Consider the following 7,310-nt stretch of genomic DNA (forward strand, 5'->3'; position numbering starts at 1 on the left):
AGCACTCTTGGGAGACGGTTGTGTGTGAGAAGAAGGAAGAGCGGAGCCCTGCGAGCTGCAGTCTTGGAGGGAGTGGGCTCCTCTGTTCCACCCCAAAGAACCACAGCTGCCTGCAGAAGGGTCTCGGGCAGCACTGGACCAGCACTGCATTTTGTGGCCCCAGTTTTGGGCAGCCAAACAGGGGCAGTGAGAAACAGTGACATCAGAGGCTGCCCAGAAGCCAATTCCGTCACTGGATGTGGAAGCCCAAGGACTGAACACCACTCTGTGAATTACAAAAGTCCCCAGACTGTGCAAGTCCCTGGCTAGGGACATCCTCAAAAGATACAAGCAGATACATGTCTGAATGCTTAATCAGAAAAACAAAAGAGAAATGACTGGATTTGTAACATCAGATTAAAGCAGTTCAAGCAAGCTTTATCTACATCTCTATCTCTGTCTCTCTATAACTGACACATGGTAGACTCTCAAGGCAAGTAGTTATACAGGACTGATTACGTACCAAGGGCTCAATACATACTTGTTAGATAAGTTGCTATTTTTGTTGCCGTCTTCAAACAAGTAGTTAAATATAGTACAATTTTGATTTAACTTTTATTTCATTGTAAACCACTTTTTTTTGTGTGAGGAAGACTGGCCCTGAGCTAACATCTGTGCCAATCTTCTTCTATTTTGTATGTGGGTCGCTGCCACAGCATGGCTTGATAAGCAGTGTTGTAGGTCCACACCCAGGATCCAAACCTGAGAATCCCAGGCTGGTCCCCATTGTAAACTGCTTTTGAAGCAAGATCTTTGTTAAAAATAACATTTAAATTTTCCCCCTGATTTTCAAAGTAATACATGTTTGTTGTTGAAATTTTTGAAAATTTAAAAAGCATAAAGAAAATAAAAATTGTCTATAATACCCAAAGATAACTACTAAGAACATTTGGTAAATTTTCTGCCAAATTTATTCAGGTAGAGAGATTATAGATTGTTCTGCTCTGTTCTATTTTGACCAGTAATATATCACGAGTATTTCCCAAAATTATTACATATTAATTGAATATGTTCCATCAGATAGATGTGATATAACTTAATTCATTATTTTGGATGTTTTGCTTTTTAAATTTTATAAATGAAGTTGTGATAAATACCTTCTTCTTCAATGTTTATAAATTTAGGTTTATATCCTAGAAGTGAATCTGTTGGATCAAATCATATGAATACTTCAAAACTTTTGGTTGAATTTGCCAAATTGCCCTTCTAAAGGCTGCTTCTCTCTTTTACCAGCACTTGCATAACAGCCCCTAACCTTACCAGCACTAGGATAATTTGGGAAATTTTATTTAAGGAATATGTTTTATATTAGAAAAAACTCTCACTCCATCACTATTAGAGATTGTTCTTATAGTAGGAAACAAAAAATTAGAGCAATAGATAGAAAATGAAGAGATCAAGGTCATTAAAATTTTGACTGCCGTATATCATTGCCAATCCTGGGCCAGCTGAGGAGCCATGATGCACCAACCTGGGTAAGCACATCAACCTCAGCCAAAGTGCAAAGACGGAACACGGCAATGATATGTGAACAGAGCCATGTTTGATTTACTTTTATTTCAATAGTTTTAAACCTCTTACTGTACAATACAAGCATTGTCCTTTCAAAGTGTCTGCTCCTAGAAGGCAGTGTTGAGTAATTTGTTGTGACAATTAGCCCAATTATTACTATTAACATACTCAATTTCTTTATGTCTGAAGCAGCGTGGTCAAAGCACATGGCGCGGAGGATGTTTCTGAACCCGTTCTGCTTTCCTTTCCTTTTCCTGATACCTGCACCTGACACATATATGATCTCTCCCAGTCCAACTAAAAGATAGACACAGGCTCTCAGCGAGCGAAGAGCAGCGTGACCACTGCTTCTCTGTCCCTTCTCCCTGCAGATCTGTCCCAGCTACTCCGTCCCATCACTGCCATCTGCCCCACGTCAAGAGCACACTTCTGTGGCTGGCTTAGAGGAATCTATGTTAGGATGAGCTCTCCTCTGTCTTTTCTCCTCTTCTCTTCAGGAAAGTCATGTACTTGGGAACTATTTCTTTGACTTTTCATTTCTCCCATAATAGTTGTGTCCACTTTAGTCAGCTTCTCACAGGTGCACATTTACGTTCTTTTCGTCCCTTCCTCTCTCTCCACTTTCTTTCAATTCTTGCCCGTTTACTTCAAGAAAGGCCCTCTTCTTTACATTCTCTCTTCATAATTCCTTGCTCCTTTTATGAACTAGAAAACGCCCCACATCTTGGCTGACAAGTCACACACCTTTGTCAAGGAAACAAACAAAATCTTCCCATCCACCCTCATACGGATGCTTAAAAGGGGTACTCTAGCTGGTGGGTCCCTTGCCTGCAGAGTGCAGACCTGGAAAAAGAGACCAGCTGGGAAAGTGAGCACAGACTTGCCATCAATCTCAGCAAACTGGGTGGAGAAGAGCAAAAGGCAAACATGTGATGGCGAGGAAAAAGAAAGCCCAGAAAGAAGTGTGCAAATGGAAGGTGGTTTGGATAAATTCCAGAGACTGTGAGCGGAGTATTTTTTACCTACTCTCCACCCGCCTTGTGTAGTTAGCTGAGAATTACTAATGGCTAGTGTCTTAGCTGCTATAGCAAAGATACTATAGACTGGGTGGCTTAAACAAGAAAATTTATTTCTCACAGTCTGGGGGCTGGGAAGTCCAGGATCAAGGCACCAGCAGATGATTTGGTGTCTGGTGAGGGGCTGCTTCCTGGTTCACAGACGGCCATCTTTTTGCAGTGTCCTCACATGGTGGGAGGGGCAAGAGAACTCTCAGGGTCTCTCTCGTCTACAAGGGCACTAATCCCATTCACCGGGGCTTCACCCTCATGACCTAATCACCTCCCCAATCCCCACCTCCTAACACCATCACACTGAGGGTTAGGATTTCAACACATGAATTCTGGGGGCACACCAACATTCGGTCCGTAACAGTCAGGAACGAGCGGCCAGCAGCCAGTGTTGCTGAGACCGGAAACAGAGTTACAGGACAGTTAAGTACTCAAGTTCTGCACAGCAGTCGCCAGGGAAAAGGGAAAAGGGGGAAGAGAAGAGAAAGAGTAGCTGAGTTGTGACCACTGCTGCCAGAGAGAGAGGATGGAGGAGGAAGAAAAACAAGGATCTAATCCTTAAAAAATGTCCGGAAATTCTCTTTAGAAAGTCTTTTCAAAAGTTTCTGTTTACATTCTCTTTCGTCTTAAACACAAACTTTTATATTAAAATCCAAGTTACTCTTCATTTAATTAAATATTTGCTTGTATTTACTGCCTAATATTATATTAATATTTTTCTGCTCTTTATATTAGCAATGTTTAGAATAAATTTCCTTATTTGTATAAATCAATTGCATCAGATGATTTCTAAGATTCTACCTAGTGCCCCCAAAGTCCATAATTACGTATTTTCACATGCATTTTATAAGCATTTGTAGCCTATCTTAGGAATCTATCTCATTTCTTTTTCCAACAGGGATTACATTACAAGTTCAAAATAACCAACTTATAAATAAATAAACTATTGGAAAATAAACTGTTGTATGTTGAATTTCTGCAAAGTATTTGAATATCCTTTGACTACATAAAGGAGAGTGAATTAGGTGAACTTTATAATCCTTTATATCTTAAAATTCTATGGTATCTTCTAATAAAATACAGTGTATCAAAATTTCCTTATATTTTAGAAGAGGAGGTATTTTTAAAGTCATGACTCTTGAAATGATCAGTTATTATATATATTCCCATTAGCTTGCCTTTAAGAAACTTGTTTATAATCTCTATATATTTTAAAATATTCAAATCTCCATATATTTAAAAATCTATTTAATCTACAATACACATCCAAAGCTTTACATTTCATATTGCAAAATAAGGGAAATTTTAATTATATTTCTGGTAATACAAATATTGCACATGACTCAGTTAATTGTAGGTCCGCCACCACACAGAGTGGAAAATTTGTTAAGTATAGAATTGTTCTGAGGTAATAACAGGAGAACACGAGGATAGAATTATATTGTATTTCAGATCTTGTAGGTCATAAACCATAATGTTATTCTTTCTCTCCTCAAGAACATTTTAAATTTATTATGCATTCTTTTGTTTTGCATCACTGAAGCATTTTAAAGTAAGAAATCTTTCTGAAATAAATTAATGCTCTTTCAGTGAAATTTTCACTCAAATGTCAGAAATACAACCAACTTTCTACAATACTTTTTTTACTAAAAACTTTCTTTTTAGCTCCATAATGTGGGAATGGTTTTTTTTTTTTTTGTCCAAAGGATTCCTTATGTTTAAAAATGCACTTATCACTGAAGTATTTTTAATAATTTTTAAAAAAATTCTATTAAACATATATTTACTGAATTCAAGAGAAGTATAAGACATACTTACAGGAGGAAATGGAATATGGAACAACTAAGACACCAGAATTGTTACCTTACAGGATGGCATGCTTTCTCTTCTCGGACCACCAGGGCCTGGGAGGGGGAGCAGACTGTATATGTTGAGGTGTAGCGTTTAGGTGGCGTAAGGGATGAAAGTGCTGAGGAGCTATACAAGAATCAGTGTTTCTCCATCTGAGTTGTCTCAGACACAGGTGAATGCCTCAGTTCTCTTTTTGAGCAGCCATATTAACTACAGTGTTGTCAGACAGACATACAGAATTGGGTGCCTAAAAACTTAACGTTTTATCTTTCCTTCATTTTCCTTCCTCTCACAATGGGGTCTTTAAGCAAAGCCAAGTGGGCCCCAAATCTCATTCTTAATGTGGGAAGACTATATTACCTAAATGTGCCCAGAAAACAAACAAGAAGCGATTTCAGTATTTAACTATAGAAATAGCCAGTTACAAGTCAGAAGAAAAGGTACCTGCCTGACACATTTCCTTCTCAGCATCACCTTCAGTGCTGGCCGGACATACACAAGCTCGGGGAGAGGATTTAAAGTCGTTTTTGCAACTCTGGAAACAATTCCACTGGAAGGCTCGACAGTCCAGGGAAGACTACTCATTTCATGACTCGGGAATCACTCTGCATCTTTCTGTAAGTTATTCTCCTCTAGCTGTTAGAACCAACAGTGTTTGCAAAACATCAGGATCTCAGACGGAAATTGGAAGAATTCTGCAGACATCATTGCCTGAAAATTTATTAACCCATGTCTTTCCAAGAAATCGTCTTTCTTTTATTCTAATAACCTAAGTTCACTTTCTCTGGCAGAACAGGGTCCACAGCTGCAAACCCGTGACAATTAGGCTGAGACAAAGTTCCAGCGGTGATTTCTTCAGCCGATGACGAATTCGAGGAAGTAAGCATGCTTATTCATTTGAAACATCAACACAACTACTCCAGACAGAACCTTTCACTAACACTGGAGAAAGAGGTTTAATTATATATATTCCATTGTGGCATGACTCATTCCTATAACATGTTTCTGCAAAAAGAAAAAAAGGTTCAGTACTTTAATAAGGTCTTTTTCTTCCAATGTTATCATCCCATCCATTGCTGCTACATAAAGATGTGGTATGAAGAATTTCCCATCTCAAAGAATGCCTTGTATCCCCACTCAGCAAAGTAGGCACACTCCGGGAGGCCAGCCAGGATGTGGGAATGGCTCCTATAACCGGATTTTTATACGTACGTTAAAACGGGATTCTACCTGTATTTGGTAGATTTATACTTAACGCTCTCTACCCTTCAAGAACACAATGCTAAAATTCGGGGACTTCTTTCATTTCTCCACTTTTGCAAAGAAAGGAAAAATAGATTCTAAAATTTCCAATATTTTTGGCAATAGGTTAAGTATATTTCTGGAAGTATTTTAATACTTTCTTTGACTAGAAAAGTTTATGCAAACCAAACTCAAAACATTCTACAGCGTGCCTTGGGAACTGCACGATAACACACCCCAGGATGGTACTAGGGCCGTCGGATTGCTACGCCGTGGAAACAGACAATACTAACCAGTCAAATAACAGGCAGGTTTTCAGCAGGGCTGAGAAGGTTGGCATTAAGTTACCCGGCAAGCAAGACAGTTGTCAAAGGTGCACTTCGCTTCGTCGATTCCCATTCCTCCCCTCCTCGCCCACTCCCAATGGCAGGGCGGCGGTGGGGAGGGGGCAAGATGCGCGAGGCAGAGATTCTCTCGGAACCACCAGCTTTTCTTCCAGCGCCGCGCACCTGCCGCCCCCGCCCCGAGCCGTCGCAGCCCACTTCCCGCAGGACTCCGGGGCCCGCGGACGCGGGGTGGGGGAGCCTGGCCCCCAGCCTCCAGCCCGCGGGGGTGGGGGCGAGCCCGGCGCCCAGATTCGTGGGCTGAGCGCGCTCTCTCTTTACAGGCAGCCTCCCAGGGGATGTCGGATTGGCGGGGTGTGCTCTTTGAAATACTATATTGGGAAGCTCACACATTAAAATAAAAAAAATTTTTTTAATTGCAAACCTTCCCGGTTCACTCTGCAGCTGGCGAGCAGGCCCCAGGCGACGTCCCCTCTCTGCCGCCACCCCCGGGGGCCCTCCTTCCCGCCCCCTCCCCCTGCCCGGAGCGGGACTCGGGGAGCCGCCCCCTCCCGGGCGCCCACTTGGTTCCTCCCAGCTGCCGTGTGAATGGGCCGCCCTCCGGCTCCCGCGGCGGGGGCGGCGGGAAGAGGCAGCGCCGGGCCCCTGCGGCCGCCGCCCCCGCCCCCACCCTGCGGCGGCCCACGCCGGGATCTGCGTCACTCGGCCGCGCGGGGGCGGGAGCCGGAGCGGCGAATGTAGCAAGAGCGGAATCTCCCAATGTGACAGCGCGCGGGGGGTGGGGGCGGCGGAGGCGGGCGGGGGAGGGGGAGGGTGCAGCGCGCGGGGAGGGGAGGGGAGCGCAGGGAGAGGAGGGGGCAGGGGAGGGAGGACGCGGCGGGGGAGGCGCCGCCGCCGCCCGCGCGCCCGAGCCGGGAGGAGCCGCCGCCGCCACCGCGGCCGAGCGAGCGCCGTCGGGGCTGGCGGGCAGGAAGGAGCGGCGGGCCCGAGCTGGGGGGGGAGCCGGGAGAGCGCGCCCACCACCTTCCCTGCCCCCCTCGATGGGAGCGGGGGCGTCCCGGCCGCCGCAGCCGCCGGAGCAGGGAGAGCCGGGGGCCGGCACTTCGGAGTCGGGGCTGAGCCGTCCTCGGGGGAGCGCGCGCCCAGCCCGCTGCAGCCGCCGGCCGAGTACGTACCGCTCGCGGGCCGCCGGGGCGCGCGCGTGCGGCCGCGGGCGAACTTGGAGCGCGGCGTCGCCGGGCAGCGCGGGCACGGG

General features: G+C 45.0%; 1 protein-coding gene across 3 annotated transcripts in view; it reads left to right on the top strand.

Moving 5' to 3' along the window:
• The first annotated feature begins 7,091 nt into the window (after positions 1–7,091).
• Positions 7,092–7,310, top strand: part of LOC124238030 (NGFI-A-binding protein 1) — a 43,634-nt gene continuing 43,415 nt past the window's right edge. For 2 of the 3 annotated variants that reach the window (XM_046658431.1, XM_046658432.1), the window contains exon 1: positions 7,092–7,222. The gene's annotated coding sequence lies outside the window, so the exon portion shown is untranslated. The remainder of the gene's footprint in view (positions 7,223–7,310) is intronic. The other variant, XM_046658434.1, reaches the window with a different exon arrangement.

The sequence above is a fragment of the Equus quagga genome, chromosome 4, assembly GCF_021613505.1.
Source record: "Equus quagga isolate Etosha38 chromosome 4, UCLA_HA_Equagga_1.0, whole genome shotgun sequence".
Lineage (NCBI taxonomy): Eukaryota > Metazoa > Chordata > Mammalia > Perissodactyla > Equidae > Equus > Equus quagga.